The sequence below is a fragment of the Carica papaya genome, chromosome 3, assembly GCF_054855325.1.
Source record: "Carica papaya isolate Zhongbai chromosome 3, ASM5485532v1, whole genome shotgun sequence".
Taxonomy (NCBI): Eukaryota; Viridiplantae; Streptophyta; class Magnoliopsida; order Brassicales; family Caricaceae; genus Carica; species Carica papaya.
The window spans coordinates 20,340,710-20,364,026 of NC_142311.1; the positions used below are offsets into that span (position 1 = coordinate 20,340,710).

Genomic DNA, 23,317 nt, shown 5'->3' on the forward strand with positions numbered 1-23,317 from the left:
ACCTTCCCAAGAGAAAACTCTTTCATTAACGTGTTGTATAAATATTTATTTTGTAATTAAAATAGATATTTTTAATAATATTTATTTTCTGAATTTTGTTATTTTACATATGTATTAAAATCTTAAATAAAACAATTATCTTTCTAATGTCTTTTATGCATATAGGACATCATGGATTCTGAAATGGCCATACAATCGATTTTGATTGTTCGTAACTATCCGAATGTTTTTCTGAAAGAGCTTCCAAGTATGTCACCCAAGAGAGAGATTGAGTTCTCCATTGACCTACTTCCAAGTACCCTTCCGATCTCCAAGGCTCCTTATCGTATGGGTCGTGCGAAACTCAAAAACGTCAATTAATGCCACTACGACTCAAGAAGTTGATTAGGCCAAGTAGTTCTCCTTAGAGTGTGCATTGACTACCGAGAATTGAACTAGGTGACTATAAAGAATAAATACTCTCTACCTCGAATTAATAACCTATTCGACCAGCTTCAGGGCGTAGTCATCTTTTCCAAGATTGATCTCCAGTCTGATTATCATTATTTAAGGATTAGAGCCAAAGACATTCCCAAGACAACATTTCAATGTAAATATAGCCATTATGAATTTCGAGTTATGCCTTTTGAACTGAACAATGCTGCTGCAATCTTTATGGATCTTATGAATAAAATCTTCAACCCTGCATTGGACCAATATGTTATCGTCTTTATTAATGATGTACTAGTGTACTCCAAGGACCATATGGAACATGCTACCCATTTAGCACATGTTCTAAAGACAGTTCATATATTGTATGCTAAATTTATAAGTGCACCTTCTGGTTGGATCGAATCTCCTTCATTGGCCATGTTTTCATTCGATGATGGTATTTCTATGGATCCCTCTAAGGTTGAAGCGATAATAAATTAGAGTTGACCAAATGACACTTCTAAAGTCCGTAGCTTCTTGGGTTTAGCTAGGTACTACTGTTAATTTGTTAAAGGTTTCTCCAACATCACTACCCCGCTAATGAAACTCACTAGGAAGAGTGCTAAATTTCTTTGGAGCCTAAAATGTGAAGAAAGTTCACTTGAACTCAAGCTCTATTTGACATTTGCTCTGGTGTTAGTTGTTCCCAATAGTACCAGTAAATTTCACATTTATTGTGATGCATCGCGCCTTGGTCTAGGATACGTGCTTATGCAACATGATAGAGTGGTAGTCTATGGTTTAAGGCAGTTAAAGCCCATGGATAGAACTATCCCACTCATGATCTTGAGTTGGCAATCATTATCTTTGCTTTCAAAATATACTGACATTACTTGTACAATGAAATTTTTAAAATCTATACCGATCATAAAAGTTAGAAGTACTTATTCACCCAAAAGGAACTCGACATGACAAAGAGATGCTGAATGGATCTCTTAAAGTATTACAACTGTAAGATCATATACCATCTCGATAAGAGTAATATGGTTGTTGATCCTCTCAGTAGGAAGAACTCAGCCCTGTTGGCACAAATGATGGTTTCAAGGTAAAAGATACTTGAGGCAATTCAGAATCTTTGATTGAATCATCAAGCAAAGGTGTCTATCTTGCCCAAATTAGGATACAACCCACTCTCATTCAGAGAATCAGGGAGGCCCAATCTACAAATCCTAGTGTAGAAAAGTAGAAAGACATAATAAAAGAGGGAGACCAATCTGATTTTCAAATGCTCGATAACGGAACTCTTAGGTTTCAAGACCATTTATGGGTACCTGATGACCACAAACTCAAATGAACATTCTTAAGGAAGCTCATGCCTCCAAGTTAGCCATCCACCCCGGTAGGACTAAGATGTATCGAGATATGAGGTTTTGTTTCTAGTGGCCAGGTATGAAAGTGACATTAATGATTTTGTTTCCAAGTGCCTTACTTGTCAATAGGTTAAAGTGGAACATTAGATACCCAATGGTCTTTTATAGTGCCTTCCTGTTTGGGAATGAAAATGGAAACATGTGATCATGCATTTTGTCACGAGGTTATCAGGGACTAGATCGGTGCACAATGCAATTTGGGTCATAGTTGACAGACGAACAAAATCGGCCCATTTTTTGGCAATAAATACCACTTATTCTGTCAACAAATTAGTTGGGTTGTGTGTATAGGGGATTGTCAGACTCCATGGTATTCCAATTTATGTGGTGTCCGGTAGAGATCCTCATTTCACCTCTCAGTTTTGGATAAGCTTTCAAGAGCCTTTGGTACTAGTCTCTCTTTTAGCACTACTTACCATCCCCAAACTGACGGTCAGTCTAAAAGAACTATCTAGACACTTGAGGGTATGCTAAGAGCTTATGTGCTGGACTTAGTGGTAGTTGGGACAAGCATCTATCACTGGTGTAATTCGCTTACAACAACAGTTATTATTCCTGTATCAGAATGGTCCCCTTTGAGGCCCTCTATGCCAGACCTTATCGATTTACAACATGTTAGAATGAAGTCAGAAATAGACATCACCATGAACATGTAGTGGGTAACCATGTCTTCCTCAAGGTCTTTTCAGTCAAAGGAAACATGATATTTAAAAAGAGAGGTAAATTAAGTCCTCGTTTTGTGGGACCCTTCGAAGTACCAAAACATGTTGGTCTCGTAACTTACTGTTTTGCCCAACCTTTTAAGTTCTCCAGTTTTTCTGATGTCTTTCAAGTCTCGATACTCAAAAAGTATCATTATGACTCTTCCCATATCATTTTATACCAACAACTCTTAGTAAGATCAGACATGACCTACTTAGAGTACCCCGTCGAGATCATCGATCGACAAGTAAGAGTTCTTAAATCCAGAATGATCCCCATGGTCAAAGTCATTTTGCAATATCACTCCCCTGACGAAGCTACTTGGGAACTTGAAGACAAGTTGTGGGACTTATATCCTGAACTATTTTAAATTTCAAATTTAGAGGACCAAATTTATTATAAGGGGAGGATGTGACAACCCCTTAGTTATTTGACAAAAAACCTCAAATTACTCTCATGTTTAATTTTAGTTTCAAATTTTAATTTATATTTCATTTGTCTTGCCAAGCTTTTAAGAAAAATTTGAATGCACGTTTAAATCAAAACAGGAATAAAAAAGAATAATTTTGAGAAAAAATAGCATGCAAGATTCAAATCCCGAAAGCTAGCCCGTGCGAGCTCGCAAACACACCTCGCAGACACATCTCACAAACACACCTTGTAGACATGCCCCGCGAGCATCTACATGCCTCACGGGTAAATAACCCACCTGCGCATAAGATTTACGCACATGCACATACGCGAACAGAACCTATCCACTCCTCACTTATCGGCTACTATTCAGATAGACCCTTACCTACCTCCATTGCAGCATGCTACCATTTGGTGTGTACTAGCCATGTATGGCCAGCCACTTAACCGATCAATAACTGTTCTCTTGCGCGTGATCCAACGGATCACATTACTCCGATCATGCATATTTAAACCCCCTCTTCCCTTTATTCTTTAATTTTCTTTTACCATTCAAAGAGAATAAGAACTCTAGAGTGAAAGAGAGAGAGAGCCCGAGAGTGAGAAAAGAGAATAGTGAGCTGCTGCCATCTCCTTCACCACTGCTAGCTATCACTGCATTCATTTTTTTCTCAAAAATCAAGCTACAACCTTACTTACTTATGTTTTTTCCTTTGAGGCCAATCCACCTTACAACAACACCATTTTTTCTTATTTTTGGAATCAAATACAAACAAGTTCTGCATTCCTGATAGTTGTCCTTTGCCCTTTACTGCAATCTACCACTCCAAAAGACCACAAGTTTCTCACCACCTTTAGAAGCCAAAATACATTTAGTATTAGGTAAGGCTGGGAGCAATATTTCTATGCTTTTAATGAGTTTTATACATCATTTAAAATGATTAAAATGCTAAGAAATTTGCATGCATGAACTGATGTTCCAGCTCTGTTAGCTCAGTGTGACTCATGCGATATGAAAAATTGCAAATAATTGGTATGGAACACACAGCAGGATTAGCACCCATATTCCTATTCATTCAATTGTTAGGGAAATAATAACAATAATTTTTATTTCTTTTTTGGGAATCGTAAGGTTATAATTTTATTTTTATAGTCTATTATAGCTCTATACTTTTCCAACTAGTCCATTCTTAGTGCTATATCAAATCCTATAAAATCTAACAGTATCAAGTTTACACATACCTCTATTCCTGAAGTTTTTATCTTACAATCCTTATATACATAGTGAGCCTCTAGTAGTCCCTTAAAGGGAGTTTCTACCACTAGTATTTTTCCTAAAGGTTTTGGTCTAAACTCCAGATTACAAGCAAACACACAAGAAATAAAAAAGTGAGTTGCACATGTATCGATCAAAGCATTGGCAAAAGTGTTATGAATAGAAAACACACTCTGCATAAGGACAGGAGCAGGAAGGGCACCAGATTTATCAAAATGGTAAACTCGACCTTGTATTATGGGTCGGGCTACATCTTTTGGTCGCTGGGGGCAGTCCTTTATAAGGTATTGGGTGCTTCCGCACCAATAACAGGCGTTATTGCTACGCTGACAGAGCAGGTCACCATGCAAGCGACCACAATGCTGATAGGGTTGGTTAGATCGAGCAGGTGGAGCTGTAGGTGGGGGCAAGGTTGGAGGAAGGGCAATTCTAATTCGTTTGTCTGGAGGGTTACTTATTGGGTCATGCAATCTCCTTCTAAGTTGTTGGGGTTGTTGTTGGGTACGGACTCGAGTAATGCATTAGTGCCTAGCTGAGATAAGGTCTTCGGCCAATTAGAGATGTTCTAACACCTCTGTATACAAGTTAGATCTCAGCATCGCTACCCAGTCATAAATGTTGGCACGAAAGCCCTTGAGAAACTTCTTATCTTTCGACTTTCAGGGGTGATCATTAAAGGGACAAACCTAGACAGTTGAACAAAACGAGCTGCATACTAAGCAATAAACAGACTTCCTTGGTGAAGGTCTTAAAATTTATCCTCTTTCTTTTCTCGAACATAGGCAGGGAAGAAGTTATCAAAGAAAGCATTCATGAAAACTTCCCAGATAGTAGGGGTAGGCAGGACTTCCTTCTTAAGTCGCCATTAGTGTTCTACTTCACTGTTTAACATGAAAGCTACAAGAGGAACTTTTTGTTCTTCAGTCAAGTCTAGGACAGAGAAGAGCTTCTCTATCTATAGGATCAAGGCTTCAACTACTAAAGGATCAAGGCCAACTTCAAAGTGTAAGGGGTTAAGTTTCCTAAATTTTACTATATTGTGGGAGATAGACCAATTTGTGTTTTAGTATTCAGGGAGAGGGGGCGGACAAGGGTTGGCCTGATTTTGTCCTATGGCTACAACTAATCCTTGGATGACTAGAGAAAGTTATATAAATTCAGCCCTGATCGGATGATCCAAAGCTTCAGGTCGCTCAGTACGCTCTACGGATGGTCTTCTTTGCGTCATTCCTACAATAAAAAGAAAGATAGAAGTTGGAGGTCTAATCTTTGAAAAGATGACTTATTTCTTTTCTAGATATTTTAAAAGGTTCATCTACCTAAGGCCTCACTGCAAGGGATTTGATTCGCAAAATTCTGCTCTGATACCATCTGTGACATCCTAAGTGCTAATTAAGGCAAATGGGTGTCAAATAAAGATTCAGAATAATAAGTACATGATAAAATTTATGCAGCGAAACAAAATTATTATAAATCGCTTACAAAATATATATGAGTTCTAATACATACATATAATGAGGGCAGAAGTGGATGCAAAATACAAAATAAAACATAAGGACCACTTCTTTCACTATGCTATTGGATTGATCAGAGTGCGGGAATAGTCATGCATTCAAACTTGTGGATCCACGGATCCTCATAGACTTCCAAGGGTAGATCAGCTTGCAATTCCTATTTTTTTTCTAATTTGAGGGGGGCATGGAAAGAGTGACTTCCATATGCTCAGTAAAGAAAATAGTATTAAATTAACATCGTAAGATTTCAAAAGTTAATTATTTTGACTTAAGAGCTTACCGTTTAACCTCCTCGTTTACCTATCTCGTATTATGAAAAACTATTTATTTGTTAAGAAAACGGTACATCAATACAGATAACCAAATATACATCCTGTCAGCTAGTAGAAAAAATCAAATAAATCATGAAATGCTCAAATTTTCGTGTTATTCTTTACGAAGTTGTTACAACTTCCATTTATGATGGTATATACTGATTTTCAACTATTCAAGTGAAATGACCAGATCAGATAAAGATATGACAATTTGCTCAGTCCCATTTTCGGCTGGCCAAACCATGGTATGATATATGATCAAGGTCATACCAGTCATGGTTGCCCTAATAGATATATACAGTCACGACATTACTTAGCCACGGGTGACACTTTGTGCGCACATCCCGTGCATGCGTGCGTGCAGATGGGATGTGTGCATTGTGTGCACGTCCCGCGACTACTGTGCATGCTTGCACGTACGCACACACAGGGCTTAACACCCACGCGGGCAACCTGTCTCCTTGCAGGATTTTTCTCGTGGGATTTTCTTCCCGTTTTGTCGTTTTCCAATTTCTCTCAAGTTTTTATAATTAATTTAAATAAACTTAAATAAAAACAAGTTAAATAAAAATTAACTAGATTTACGAATCTGGCTAGACACACGCAAGCACAACACATGACCGGCCCTGGAGCCCGCCTAACAGGCCGAACGCATAGCCCATGACCCAACCCTCGGGCCTTCTTTACACGACTCGCGTAGATCACTTGGCCTAGCCAGCATAGGTTGCCCAACCCATGACTCGGTCGACCCCTTTCCCAATTGTTAATTTTTATTTTTATTTTAATTGGATGCCACTTTTAATTTTTTCATATTTTAAAATTAATTGTCATATGTTTTAATTAATTTCTCCATGTGTTTTACATGAAAATCACATGGGATAAAGTCTAACCTATTTTAATTATTATTTTAATGTAAATTATATTTGTAATATTATTTAATTAATTATCTTCTGATTAGATGGGATAAAATAAATATTTTATTATGTAATTATCTTAGAATTAGATAGAATTTTATTTTAGATATTATTTTATTAATTTCTTCAGGTAATTGTGATCATTTAGAACTATCCTGGGAAAGCTTATAAATAGGCCTTTGCCTATAGGTTGTAAAACAAAAATTACAACCAATTTGAGAAAAATATTATTGAAAGCTTAGGCTTTTCTTCAATTAGCATGTTTACTATTTTTTTTTTCTTTTTTCAAGTTCTTCAAGAAGCAAAAATCTTCAGAAGTCTTGTTGAGCCAATGAGCGGAGATCAACTTATCGGTAAGTCAGTGGTGTTTTTTCTTTTCTTATTTTATTTTTTCTAATCTTTGTTTTACATTCATTTTAGGATTGTAGATTCAATTAGAGGAAGAAGTTTTCTAGGCAATTAAGTTTCGGTATTGCATACTTTGAGTGGGTTATAGGAGTTTATTCGATCCTCCCCATACCCTCCCACATTAATTCATCAGTGTCCAGAGGAAATTTTGAAGCATGAAAACTATTAAAAGTTACATGTTCTTTCCCAATTCGTAATATTAACTTACCGTCCTGTACATCGATCAATGCTCTGCCTATTACGAGGAAGGATCTCCCAAGTATGAATGAAATTTCTTATCAACTTCCATCTTCAGAACTACAAAGTCGATAGAGAATATGAGTTTTTCCATCTTTACCAACATATCCTCTACTATTCCTAGTGGGTATCTCATTGATCTATCTGTCTGTTATAATGACATTGTTGTGGCCTTCATCTCGCCAATTCCTAACTTTTTAAACACTGAATAAGGCATTAAGTTAATACTAGCACCAATATCACAAAGAGCATTTTTAAAATAAGAATTTCCAATATTGCATGGTATAGTAAAACTCCCTAGATATTTCACTTTAGGCAATAACTTATTCAGAATAATAGTACTGCATTTCTTAGTAAGCGTAACAATCTCATGATCTTCTAAACTCTTCTTTTTTGCTAGAATCTCCTTAAAAAACTTCGGATACTTTGGCATTTGAGTAAGAGCATTTGAAAAAGGAATATTAATTTGAAGTTTTTTAAATATATCAAGAAATTTAAGAAAACTTTCATTATGCTTTTTGAGGCGTTGTAGAAATAGAACAGGTGGCACATAGGCCTTGAGTATTTTTTTTATTATCCTCTTCTTGCTTCACCTTCTCTTTTTCAACCTTCTTCTTTTTTGTTCCTCCATCCATTCTCGCATTTGCCAACTGCTTCTTGTTTCTCGAGGTGATTGCCAAAACATGTTCCTTTGGATTTGTCTCAATGTTACTCGATAAGTTACCTTAAACTCTCTCATTTATGATGCTTACCAACTGCCCCATTTGGATTTCTAAGTTCTTGATCGACGCTTACTAGTTTTACAATATTAATCATTGATTCTGAATGGCTGCTTTAGTTTTTGTTGCAAACTCTGTTATGTTCTTATGAATGGTTCTGATCATATCTTTAAGTGATGGTTTGAGGCTAAAATCCTAGGGGAGGCCCGAACACATTCTACTGATTCCTCCGTGAATGATTTGGATGATTTCTCATCCCAAGATTATATATATTAGAGTATAGATTATATGGTGGCATGCACTGCCCAGCTATAAAACTTACTTGCTTCGCCTCATGTTTTGAAAAGGATCTTAAAATAAACCCTGCACATGAGAATTAACAACATTAATGATCTTTTGATCAATTTTCTTAAATAAATAATTAATTTTTGCATTAAAAGCAATTAAAGCATCAATTTCATATATTCTGCATTTTTTGGGTTAAAGTCTTTCTGTTGGCCATCGTAAGTTGTTCATGGCCATCACTTCCAATAGCTCAAAAGCATCATCCATAGACTTTCCCATCAAAGCACCTCTAGTAGCTGCATCGATTGTGATCTTGGTTTGTTGGCTCAATCCGTTGTAAAATGTTTGGACCAACAACCACTTAGGCAACCAATAATGAGGGCATCTTTTAATCAACTCCTTGAATCGCTCCCATGCCTCATACAATGTCTCTCTATCCCTTTGATAGAAACTTGTGATATCATTTCTCATCCTTGTCATCCTGACTGGTGGCAAAAATTTAACCAAAAATTTTTTAGATAAGTTTTCCTATGTAGTAACTGTACATGCAAGAAGTGAATGCAATCAATTCTTAGCTTTATCTCTTAAAGAAAAAGAAAAAATTCTAAGTCTAATTGCATCATTAGAAACACTATTTTGTCTAAAAGTATAAAAAATTTCTAAAAAATTAAAGAGATACGCATTAGGATCATGATTTGACAAACCCCTAAACTAAATTGAGGTTTGGATCATCTGAATGATGGTAGGTTTAATCTCAAAATTGTTAGCGTTGACACTCAGTCGAACTATGATGGATGAAGCTCCTAAAAGTGAAGGAATAGCAAAGTTCTTGAGTGTTCTCCCATTATTCTCGTTCAAAACATCCCATACTCGTCTAATTCCTTTACGTTCAACCATCTTAACTCTTACTTATCTTTCTGCTACTAAGTGTTCCCCTCTCTCTCGATTCAGTTGTTTAGAAGTCTTTTTGATCTCTGGATTTATAGAAAATATTTTTACATTGTTCGATCGACTCATATACCAACTGAAAACAGAAAAAGAAACGACCAAATTTGCTCACAAAAAAATAATAATAATAAATAAAAATAAAATAAAGTTTAATAAAATAAACAAAACAAAAAAAAAATACGCTTAAATTAAAATAAAAACTAAAAACTAAAAATGCAAGTAAACTAAAAACAAAAAAACAAAAAAAATATATATGAATAAATAAATAAATAAAATAAAAAATTTAAACTTAAATTAAAAATAAAAAAATAAACTCTAGATTAATGGAACCCTTAATATTGATATTGATACTAACAATCTCCAACAATGACATTAAAATTTTGGTGGACGAATTTAGAAGTGCACTAAAATTGTATACCAAATATTAAAATTGTAGAAAATTCTATTATTATCTAGAAATTAAAATTAAATTTTTATAAAAAAATTACAACAATTTAATCAAAGCAAAACAATTTAAAATGAGGAAAACTTATTAGCAAAACGCACCAGAATAATTGATTTAACATGAATCTTGGGTATATTCACGTTTTAATTTTTCCAATCGATTTAATCTAATCTGTTGGTCGAACTATCCCAATGTACTTTCAGTTTGCTGTTTAGTATTCCTTAGGTCTATTTATTAATAATTTCTATCCTTTTATAACAATTATCAATTTGATTCAATTAAATATATGATAATTCAATTATTTATTATTAATTTGACTATATTATTCTTATTCAAGTCTCTATTAAAGCTTAATAGCATATGTATAATTGATAGAATTTTACTCTTGTTAATCTAAAACCATCAATCACAAATAGAGTTATGAGCTGACCAATTCTCATAATTTAATTAAGTTCAATACTGTTAAATTACAACCAGAAGAAAGCTAGACATTAATTCTTAAACATGCATTCAATTCAAACTATATCAATAACTTTGGCGAAGAAAACTTAGTCGGATATGGTGGATTGAGTAATAATAATTATATTTGAGAGAAATATAATCATATAATAATCAAGAATAAATTTATAAAAAAATTCAAATACTAGCATTTGAGTTTAATAAAAATAATCCTTGAAAATTTCTATCCAAAAATATGTTAATTAAAAATTAAATAAATAAATTACTTGATCATTTTTTCTTTTTTTTTTCAGCTCCCTCCCAAAAACTTTCTACCTTCCCATTTCAGCTTCTGCGTCTACTTCTGCAAATTTTTTTTCTACTTCTCTGCTTCTATTCTCAAAGTCTGGAATGCTATCTCTTTAAATCCGCCTCCATTCCCTGCTTGAAGCTTGCTGTTTTCTTGACCAGTTCTACAATCTTCTCCAAGCTTTCTCTCTTTAGCTCATGTCTCTCTCTCTCTGTCTACATGTTTTCTCTCTTTTTCTGCTTCACCTTTTTGCTGTCTCCTCCTCTTTATCTATAGATATGGTCTTCTTTATAGCAAAGAAAGAGAGGAGATAATGTTTTTTCGTATCCTCTCTCACTCTTTTTGCTTCTCTTTTTTTTTGTGGCCTTCCAGCCGCTTCTTCCTGTTCTGCAAAATTTTCTTTTCACTTTTCAAAACGGTGTCTGTAACAGCCCCGAAAAAATTTAATATTGGAAAGGCATATATATAGATAAATAATCTGAATTTGTGGAAGCGTATTAAACATTGTAATTAACATCCCTTACGCAATACCAAAACGTGTTTAACAAATGAGGGAATAAACTAATTAAAATAAATGCTCGAAAGTAAGAACTACAATTATAACTATGGGATCTTTAGGCGTTCCCTTCGCCGTTTTTCTGCGGAACGGGCTCGGGAACCACGTCTTCCTGATCTGAAATGGTTAAGTAAGGAGTGAACTACACTAGCCCAGTAAAGACATCACTCTACCTCACTGCCACAGGAGTAAGGGTGGGTAGAAAACAAAAACGACCAATGGAGCATAATTTGTAATAAACCCATTTGTTCATAAAAACGTTTACTTTTCATTTACCTGGGTGAGATCCATAAAACAATACACAAGCAACACATTATCATCATCACGTTATCACATAGACTTTATAATACAATATTTTTCACGCGTTTGCATTTAAATCTTTAAACAGCATAATTCATCTTTACCAGCCTACTAGTATCCATGGGGATCCATAGGGGTCCCGCTACCCGTGAACCCTTAACATTTATAACCTGATTCCAGAGCTGTCCCCATACCCCGTCCGGTATGGGTGCCAAAATTATGAACCTCAATACCCCGTCCGGTATGAGGGTGAAACAGGCCGTCCCCATACCCCGTCCCGTATGGGCGCCAAAACACATAAGGTCTCCATACCCCGTCCGGTATGAGAGACCACGTTCCCGGTAGGGTTCCCTACGGACCCGGTCCGTCCACCATCTCCCAAGATACCTAGTCAGGCTGTCCACATTATCTGTTTGCCAATTCACATAACCTTTTATCCCTTTTTCTTTAGTCACCATCATCAAGTCACACACAAACATGCAAACCGGTAGTTCACGCCAACAAGACAACACACAACATCGGGTTCTCAGTCATTCAGTCCATAATCAATGAAACAGTGATACATGCACACGAAACTATGAAATAAAAACATCAGACATCATACTGCATTTAAAACTGTAAAATAGAACAAACAACAACTGACCGACAAATACACTAGACTCGGGCTCCATTAGCAACCTTAAACAATTTCACACAGCTATTGATTCATGAAATACCATTTTATCATTTATTGCACTTTAATACCGTGATAGGAAATAGGGTGAGGAATCCTTACTTGTTTTCGGGACCCGAAATAAGCTTTTCCGAGCACCTGCGGGTTATCCCTAAATTTTTTGAATTTTTTTTCAAAAAACTGAAACATACTACCGGTACCTACACGTGTCCCAAAAATCTCAGAATCAGACTTAGGGCCCCTTTCGGCCAATATCACAATTCTGGCACGGCGGCTCCGCCGTGCTCCAGCGACGGCGCCGCCGCAAGCGGCAGCGATTCGCCTCGGGTTGGCCCTTTTTGGCCGAATTCGACCACACTTACATCGGTCCCTGCGATAAAATAACCCTAGGGCCCTCGGGGGGCCAAAAAATTACGAAAAACCGAAGCTTACCGGCGGCGGTGTTCTCGGGTGCGGCGGCTCTCCGGCGTGGTTCGTGTTTTGGTGATTTGGCTCCGATCAACCTGTAGAGAAAAGAATGGTGATCACGGTGATATAAAAATTGTATCAAACGGAGGCCGGGAAGGGCCTCATCGGAGCCAAAAATCGAGGAGGGGCGCGGCGGCGCCGCTGGGTTTTGGCCGTGTTTTTCCGCTGTTTGGCCGGGAGTTTGGCTCCGATTTGGCCACAGGGGAACTCAGCATTGAAAAAAGAGTCGGGGGTATGAAATTTACCTCGATCGACGGTCGGAAAACTCCCCGGTGTGGCAGTGGGGGGCGGCGGTCGGCTCCTCCGGCGTTTGGTTCGTCTTCTCTGGCGAGGGCTGGCGGCTAGGGTTTTTGTGATCAGGTGTGGGGGGTTTATTTATACCCTTTGCCTTTTAATCACAGCCGTCCATCTTGATTTAATTTGGACCGTTCGATCGCGATTTAATTTGGATTAAATCTGGGCCGTCCATCGCGATTAAATCTAGGCCATCCGTACTTGATTGAATCTGGGCCGTCCGTGCGCATGCATCTGGGCCATCCGTGCGCGTGCATCTGGGCCGTCCGTGCGCACGCTTGATCTGGGCCGTTCGTGCACGCGGGGACGCATCTGGGCCGTCTGATCGCGCGCACGCAGATCGCCCACATGGCCCGTTCCCGGGTCGGCATGGCCTTGCCACGCGGCAGGTCCTGGTTGGCCAGGGCTACTGACTGGGCCACTGACGTGGCTGCTGACGTGGCGCTGACAGGGCACAATTTTTCTTAATTGCGTTTTGACCCCCGGTTTTCAAATTTCTTTTCAAAAATACCCCCAGAATCCAAATTTTCACCTTTTTTTTCCAAAATCAATTTCAATTAAATCCAAATAATATTTTTACCCAATTTTATCATTATTAATATTTTTATATTCACAAAAATTAATTTAAATTAAATTAAATAAAAAAAATAAAATAGAAAAAATTATTTTGGGTGTTACAGTGCCGCTTTGGCATCTGGTTTCCAAACTCAAAATGACGTTATTTTGGAAAGTTGCAATGGGTTTGAATGGATTTGGGTCTGGGTTGCTACAGATCTAGGTTTTTGCCTTCTTCCTTTTTTCTTATTCTTTCACCCTCTTTTTTATCTTCCCTTCAACAATTCAACTTACATAAAAAATTAACTCATAAATTAATTTGTAACTCAAAATTATTCAAAAATTATTTTAAACTTAAGTAAAAAGGATATTAAAAATATTATAAAAATACAATACATCATTAGCTGTAAATGGACTACGGATTTGAGAATCAGTTTTAGGAACGGTTATTGGTTATAAAATAAACGTAAATTAACAAAGAATGTCATAAATCCATTTAACCATTATCAATCTGTTTACCAACTGTTGGTGAACCACTCCTTATGAGTGGTTATCGTACTGCCTCTTCCCTCTAACAAGAGTGGATCCCGATTGATTGTAAGGATCACAATGGCAAAGTAATGTCGTGATCATAAAACCTTTCTGAATTACTGTCTTCTGAACTGAAAATATTTACCCCATTCACAGTGGTATTTAGGGATCCCCTCTGCTCTCCGTTGATATAGGTGTAAACAACTTCGCACAAAGGTCTATAAATAATGGAAATTAAATTATGTCGAAATAACTGGAATAGTCAATAATGTCTAGTTGTCCTGTCATTGGTTAAATTGTATATTGCTCTGAATATTTTATTTTGCCATGTATTTGATCATACTGTTAGAGAAAGATCGAAATTACTATTTTAAATAAATGAAAGTTAAAGTTTACTATGAAATTTTCACTAGTCACCACCATGCAGTACGGTATTTAAATAGTAAATGTGTTTTACTGATTGCCCTAATAAACCTTTGAAACATTAATAGTATGGTTATAATATTGTTTTCCTTATAGAGTTTTATGAAACTCACCCCAATCTATTTTTCCTAGATGATATTGAAGAAGATGATCTACCTCTTGACATGCCCCTTGATATTTGTCTGGATCCGTTTATGGATCCTTAGAGTGTCGAGTGCGAATGTGCGTATTACTCTAGAAGACAAATATTTTGAAATTATAAAAGTAGCTTGAATATGGTTTTGTAAATATTTTGATAGCTAACTTCAATGTCTTATAAGTGTAATTGTACTACAATTTTTATAAGGGATGAATGTAACTTCTGCGTTATAGTTTGAATTTATTTGCACTCATATATGCTCTGTATTGGACTGTTTCCCATCAAGTAGCGGGATGTCGTAATATTCATCAGAATCAAGCCACATCAATAAATCTTCCTATCGGCTTGAATTCTCTCTATTAACAAAGAAAAATAATCGTCTCATGACACTGTCTTGCCAAAATTCCCTCATATAGCACTATGAAGTATTATTAAATACTCCAACCAAGTCTAGGCATTGTATGACTTGCTAATTGAGATCTTTTTGGTCATCATATTTGTAGGATTCTCATTTGTAGACACATTTTATACAACTATAATATCCTGTGATACAATGTCCTAAATGAAGTGATATATACCATCAAGTTGTTCACCAATAGCACCAACCCACTAATCTGCTTTTGAACTACCTGGTTTTTGCAAATCAATAGTCCTTGCAACTAACGCTATGATATAATTGTAATATTGTTTTCTCCTTCTAACTATCTAGTGAAACAGACTCATTAAATATCACATCTCTACTAATAATTAATCCTGTAGACTTTGGATCATCATACCACAACTTGTAACCTTTTACTCTAGATACATACCCTAGAAATATGCATTTCTTTACTCGCTGCCCAAGTTTACCATCTCTTGTATGAGCATAAGTAAGTGAATCATACCTCAAAATAAGCTTTATACTCACTAGCTGAAGATAGAGATCTATTAGTCAAAAAATAAGCGTTATTCACAGTCTCACCCCAAAATTCCTATCACAAACTTGAATGGGACAACATGTTTCATACATTATGCGATACCATTTTGTTGTGATGTTCCTACACAAGTATGGTGTCTCACTATGTTTTCTTCATTATAAAAATCATTAAATGTATGATTGTAAAATTATAACTCATTGTCAGTCTTGAGATACTTGACATTCCTCTTTGTCTACTTCTCAATCATGGTATTCTAGCTAACAGATATTAAAAATGTCTCTTCTTTAGACTTCAGAAAGTACACCAAAACTATTCTAGAGTATTCATCAATCATAGTCATGAAGTACTTGTGTAACGACCCCGGAATTTCTAAAAAAAATAAATTATAAATTAAGTACGGAAGTAAAATAAATAGTTAAGATTTACATTCCTTACACAATAACTTAAAGTACCGAATAGTGCTACGAGAATTACCCTTTTGAAAGAAATACAAAAAAATAAGGAAATAAATAGAAAATAAATGAAACTAGCATCCTACTTGCAACTCTCTTGTGGATCGGGCTCAAGATCCTAGCCCTCTTGATTTGAAATACTTATATAAGAAATGAGTTACATTAGCCCAGTAAGAATATCACACTACTCACCGACACAGAAATGAAGGTTGGTAGAAAATTAAAACAACTAATAGAGCACTTAATTAAACAAATGTATTTATTAATAATAAAACTATTTACCGTATCGAGATTTATAAAAACAATCTATAAAGACAATAACATAGCACTTATCATGATTTTATATGCAATCGGTAACATGCACACATTATAAACTCATATTCCATAAATCAAATAACAACTGCCCCTTTCCATCAGCCTGCTGGTATCCATGGGGGTTCATAGGGATGTCTCCGCTACGCGTGAACCCTTTCCTTTAATATTCTCAATTAACAGGCCGTCCCCATACCCAATCTGGTATGAGTGCCAAATTATTAAATCTCAATACTCCGTCCGGTATGAGGATAAAACGGACCGTCCCCCTACCCTGTCCGGTATGAATGCTAAATTACTAACTCTCGCTACCACGTCCGGTATGAGACGACGTTCAGGGTAGGGCTCCCTATTGTACCTAGTCCATCCACCATCTCCCAGGATATCCAATAAGGCTGTCGTTTCATCAATTCGCTTAATCACACAGTTCCCATTTACCTTTAATCTCTTGTTTCTCAATTCAACCGTAATCACATAAACAAACAAACATGTATAAGAGAATGCAATCCTATCTCTGTTTTTCAATTTAACAGTAGTCACATAAGGCAACAATACATGCATTATAAACCATAAAATTGATAAATAAGATATTATTATGCATTCAAACTGTAAAATAAATCGACAAAAATCAACAGAGAATAATTTCTTATTTTGGCTCCATTAGTAACCCGTAATTAATTATAAACATCTTTTAAATTGTACAAAATACCGTATTATTGTAAATTTAACTTCAATTCCATAACAGAGAATAGGGTGATAGATTCTTACACAATTTGATGCTCGAAAAGATAAGCTGTTGACTGCGCCTACTGGTGGTCCTCAAGTTCCCTAAATTTTTATTCAGAGATTAAAACATGCTATAACTACCTACAAATGTCCCGAAAACCTAAATTCAGTCTCAAGACCCATTTTTGGCCAATTTCAAAATTTTAGCACGGCGACTCCACCATGCTCCAGCGATAGTGCTGCTGCCCGCGCGGGCGGTCCGCCTCGAGTCGGCAGTTTTTGACCAATTTTGCATCAATCCATACGAGAAAACACATTAAGGAGCCTCAGTTGGCAAAAAAATATAAAAAATCGAAATTCACCAGCGGCGGGGCTCTCCGGTGGGGCGCCTCCTCTTGCTCACGTTGCGGTTGGGTGTTTTGCTCTGGTCAACCTGTAGAGAAGGAAATGATGATCACGATGGTGGAAAAATTACACAAAATGAGAATCGGGAAGGGCCTCATCGTAGGCATTTTGTGGAATTTTCTGCGGCGGTACCGGCGGGCTTTGCCTGTGGTTTTCACCCAATCCATCAGTCTTTTTGCTTCGATTTGGCCATGGAGATGTTTAAAATTGAATTCCGAGTAAAGGAGAAAATTTTTACCTCTTTTGGCGGTCAAAAAGGGCAAGGACGCAGCGGTGGGTGGCAGCGGCCTCCTTCCCGGCAGCTGGATCTTCTTCTCCAGCGAGGGGGGGTCTAGTGACTAGGGTTAGGGTTTGGTGTGAAAGGGGTTATTTATACTCTTCCTCTTTTGATCTGAGTCGTCCATCGTATTTGATCTAGACCATACGATTGCAATTAAATAGGGAGTGAATCTGGATCGTCCATCGCAATGTAATCTGGACCGTCCGATCGAGTTTAAATATGAAGTAGATCTGAACCGTTGATCGCATTTAAATCTGGTCGTCCGATCGCGTTTGGGGGGAAGAACACATCCAGGTCGTCCGTGCGCGTGGGAACTGATCTGGGTCGTTCGATCGCAATCACGCAGATCGCCCATGTGGCCTCCCACGTGGCACTGCATCAGCGTCCGTTCCCACGTGACATGTTCTGGTTTGTCGGGGCTGCTGACCGAGCATCCTACATAGCACAAGTTTTTTAAATTGTATTTTGACCTCCAGTTTCTGATTTTTCTTTTAAAAATACCACTAGAACCTAAATTTTAACCCATTTTTTCCAAAATTGTTTTCAATTTCATCTTCTATCTAATTTCCTTCATTTTTACACTAAATTAAAAATAAAAAATAAAAAATTATATTTATAAATTAATTTTAAATTACATTAAAATTAAATTTGGGTGTTACGACTCTCCCCCCTTAAAAGAAATTTGGTCCTTCAAATTTGTCTCTCTCCCTCTCAATCAAAAAATTGGGGATATTGGGCTCTGAAGTCTTATTCTAGCTCCCATGTGGCCTCTCTCGGTGTGTGATTCTGTCATAGGACCTTAATAAAGGGAATTTTCTGGTTGTGAAGTAATATGCTTTTTCAGTCCACAATACCAACTGGTACTTCTTCATAGGATAAATCATTTTGAAGTGAAAGAGGCTCGTGGGCCAAAATATGAGAGGGGTCCAGGTTGTACTTGTATAGTATGGACACATGAAGCACATTATGAACCCTGAAAAGCTCTGGAGGCAGTGCCAGTCTGTAGGCGGCGGTACCAATTCTGTCTAAGATCTCAAATGACAAAATAAACCGGGGACTTAGTTTTCCCCTCTTGTTAAACCTACTAATTCCCTTGAAATAAGTGACATTAAGGAACACCCGATCGTATTTCTCAAATTTTAAATCTCTCCTCCGGGTGTCCGCATAACTCTTCTGCCTACTCTGAGCCGTCTGAATGTTCTTTCTGATCTTAACTATTTTGGCTGTAGTCTCCTCTATAAGGTCTGAGCCAGACAGTTTTCTATCACCCACTTTTTTCCAACAGATTGGCGATCTGCATGGACAGCCATACAATATCTCATATGGAGCCATGCTAATACTTGCTTGGTAGCTGTTGTTGTATATGAACTCTATCAGGGGTAGATGGTCATCCCAATAGCCCACGAAGTCAAGAATGCAATCTTGGAGCATATCCTCAAGGGTGTGGATCATCCTTTCTGACTGTCCATCGGTTTGAGGGTGGAATGCAGTACTAAGGGACAGTTTCGTTCTCATGTCTTACTAGAAGCTAGACCAGAACCAAGATGTGAACCTTGGATCCCTGTCGGACACTACTGTCACTAACACTATATAATCTGACTATTTTTCGGATGTATATTCTTGCCAACTTGTCCAAGGGATTGGTCATCCTGATGGCCAAGAAGTGGGAAGACTTGGTAAGTCGGTCAATAATTACCTAGATGACATTATGTCCTAAGCGTGTCTTAGGCAATCCGGTCACAAAATCTATGGTGATATGTTCCCACTTCCACTCCAGAATTGGTAATGGCTGAAGTAGCCCACCTGGGTATTGATGTTCTGCCTTGACCTGCTCACATACCAAACACTTAGAAATAAAGTTAGCTATATCTCTTTTTATCCTGTTCCACCAAAATTGGGGTCGCATACTTTGATATATCTTAGTGCTTCTGGGATGCATGGCAAACTTTGAACTATGGACTTCTGTCATAATATCCCTTTTAAACTCATTGTCACCTGAAACACACACTATGTCTTGAAATCTGAGTAACCCATCGGCAGAGACTTAGAATTCTGAATTAACTCCCTGTTCTGCATCTTTCTTTAGGGCTGCTAGGGTGGAATCGGCAGACTGAGCTTTCTTTATTCTCTGGATTAACTCTGGCTGAACAGTTAGGTGGCCCAAATATGTGACTCTCTTTAGGTCCTGAAGCCGTACCTATTGTGCGGCCGCTATCGGCCTGCATTTTGAAACCATCAAATGAGCTAATGTACCTGTATTTTTCTTGCTGAGTGCATCGGCTACCACGTTACCCTTACTTGGGTGATACATGATATCACAATCATAGTCCTTGAGGAATTCTATCCACATTTTCTGACGCATGTTGAGATCCTTTTGAGTGAATATGTGTTTCAAACTCTTATGATCGGTATAGATCTGAAAAGTCTCCCTATACAAATAATGACGTCAAGTCTTCAAGGCGTGGATGATTGTGACAAGTTCTAAGTCATGGGTGAGGTAGTTTTTCTCATGACTTTTCAACTACCTAGACCCAAAGGTTATGACCTTCCCATGCTGCATCAAAATACAACCCAACCCTAGGTAGGAGGCATCACCGTAAACTGTATATCCACCTGATCCGCTCGACAAGGCCAACACGGGTACGGTAGTTAGTCGTTTCTTTAGTTCTAAAAAGCTTCTCTCAAAGTCCTCGTTCCACTCAAACTTAATGTTCTTCTTTATGAGCCGAGTTAGAGGAACAGGTAGACTAGAAAACTCTTCCACAAACCTACCATAATAACCTATCATCCCCAAAAAGCTACGGATCTCCTTAACCGAGGTCAATTTTTTCCATCCGAGCACTACTACAACTTTTTTGAGGTTTACTGACACTCCATCCTTTGATATGATGTGTCCCATGAAGGTAGTCTGCTCAAGTTAGAACTTACATTTACTCAACTTTGCATACAATTTCTTCTCTCTAAGAACCTGCAAAACCTGAGTCAGATGGTGAACATGTTCATCTCTACTTTTTGAATAAATCAAGATATCATCCATGAATACAATGATAAACTGATCTAGAAATTGTCTGAAAATCCAGTTCATCAAATCCATGAAGATGACTGAAGCGTTGATTAGTCCAAATGGCATGATCAGGAACTCATAGTGTCCGTATCTGGTTCGAAAGCCTGTTTTGGGAATATCTTCTACTTGATCTTTACCTGATGGTAACCTAAACGCAGGTCTATCTTGGAGAAGACCTAGACACCCTAAAACTGATCAAAGAGGTCATCGATCTTGGGGAAAGAATACTTGTTCTTGATCGTAACCCTATTCAGACCTCTCTAGTCAATACATAACCTCTATGTCCCATCTCCCTTTTTTACAAATGTGACTCCAGCACACCAAGGGGACACACTATGTCGGATGAATCTACTGTCTTGCAATTCAATGATCTATTTTCTCAGTTCCTCTATCTCAACACGACTCATGCGGTAAGGAGCAACCGAAATAGGCTAAGTGTCTAACTAAAGGTTTATGGTGAATTCAACTTCTCTGTCCACTGGTAGTTTAAGTAGTTCATCCGGGAACACATCTGAAAAGTTTCAGACTACTAAAATCTCTTGAATACAAATTTCTTTCTTGGGTTTGCCTAATTAGAGAAAATAATTGGGTTAAAGTACTTGATAATAAGAGAATTTGCCATAAGGGAAAATAAATGTTAGAGAATTTTATTAATTTGTAAATGACTCCTCATTAGGAGGGTTGAATACAACCCTCTTGCTAGAACAATCTATGGTGGGGTGATATGCCACTAACCAGTTTATTCCTAAGATTACATCAAAGTCCCATGTATCAATCTCTATTAGGTCCACATTCAATTTCCTATTTGCTATATCTATGACACAGGCTCTGTATACAACTTTCTCCAGTAATGTCATACTCCCAAGAATAGACAAAAATAATACACAATCAAATTTTTCAGATAATACATTTAATTTTGATGCAAAAACATATGAACGCGATGCACCAGTATCAATCAAAATATGAGCAGGATGGTTATAGATAGTGTACATACCCTGTACTACGTCCAGGTTGGCTTATGCATCCTACTGAGTGAAATTGTAAGTCTTGCCCTAGATAGGAGGTCTGGCCTGATTCTGGTTCTTCGGGCACTCTCTTGCATAATGTTGGGCGCTACCACTTATGCGGCAGGTGTTGTTGAGGCGATAGCAAGGTCAGTCCCCATGATCCTTGCCATAATGCTAGCAAATCTTTATGCATCCTGCTGCTGGAACTTGAGGGGGAGCCTGAGTCATCAGCCTAGGTCTCTTGTTCTGTTGAACAGGTGCAGTAGGTGCTGGTCTGCGGTGTGGGGCTGAGGACCTGAGGTTCCCTACTGCTGGAGGGAATGTGCGAAGACTCCTCTTCGCTAACTGTGCCTTGGCTAGAACAGCTGAATAAGTACTAAGCTCGAGCACAAACAACTGCTGTCTGATCTCAGAATAGAGACCCCACTCGAACTTTCTAGCCTTCTTGCTTTCATCCATCATGCTCTTAGAAGAATATTGACCCAACTCTAGGAATTTGCGAGCATATTCTAATATAGTCATATCCCCCTGGACCAAGTGTGCAAACTCCATCTTTTTCAGATGTCGAAGATACTCTGGGAGGTACTCTACATGAAATGCCATCAGGAACTGTTCCCAAGTGACTGGAAATGGCAAGATGGTCTACTTGAGTTGCCACCAGCGGTCTGCTTCTCCCACTAGCATGTAGGTAGTAAGGATGATCTTCTGTTCGGGAATCACACCAAGGATTTTGAAAGCCTTCTCTATCTCAACTAACTAGAACTCAGCCTCTTCAAAGGAGGATCCCCCTGTAAAAGTTGATGGATTTAGTCTTTTATACCTTTCTATACAGCTTGGGTCCATCATGAGAGGAGCTGGGTCCCGTGGATGAGGGACTGGACTGTGTTGAAGATGGACTGGATGGCTCTGCAGTGGTACTTGATGATACAGTGGAGGCATCGGATTGTACTGTAGTGGTGCCGGGTGATGCAGTGGCTGAGGCACCAGATCATACTGTGGTGGTACCAGGTGGTACTGTGGAGGAGCAAACTCATATCGGGGTGGCTCGAGATCCTCCCGCTACAAGGGTGGCTCAACCTGTGGCAGCAAGGGAGGGTCAAGTAGCTCCCTCCTTTCCTCCCAAGTCTGCTGAGCAGTAATGAGTCTCTCCACCATCTCAAATAGCCGGTCAACATCCTCTCTAAGTGAACCCTCCCGGACTGATCGGTTTAGTGGGGGCCTTCCTCTCCTCATCTATCTGTACCTGCATTTTACAAGGAATGGTTGAGTGATAATTCATTATTTTTTGTGTCTCCTAAGGATTTTATGTAAGGAATGGGTTCGAGGAACGCAACTCTAATACCAACTATAACGACCCCGGAATGTTCAAAAGAAATAAATTATAAATTAAGTGCGGAAGTGAAATAAATAGTTAAGGTTTACATTCTTTACATAATAACTTAAAGTACCGAAT

The 23,317-nt window shown here is 37.8% G+C and overlaps 1 non-coding gene across 1 annotated transcript; it reads left to right on the top strand.

The window, feature by feature from the left end:
- The first annotated feature begins 8,988 nt into the window (after positions 1 to 8,988).
- On the top strand, positions 8,989 to 9,095 carry LOC148266820 (small nucleolar RNA R71). The gene has a single exon (XR_015818184.1). It is a non-coding gene; the product is annotated as a small nucleolar RNA R71 (small nucleolar RNA).
- The last annotated feature ends 14,222 nt before the right edge of the window (positions 9,096 to 23,317 follow it).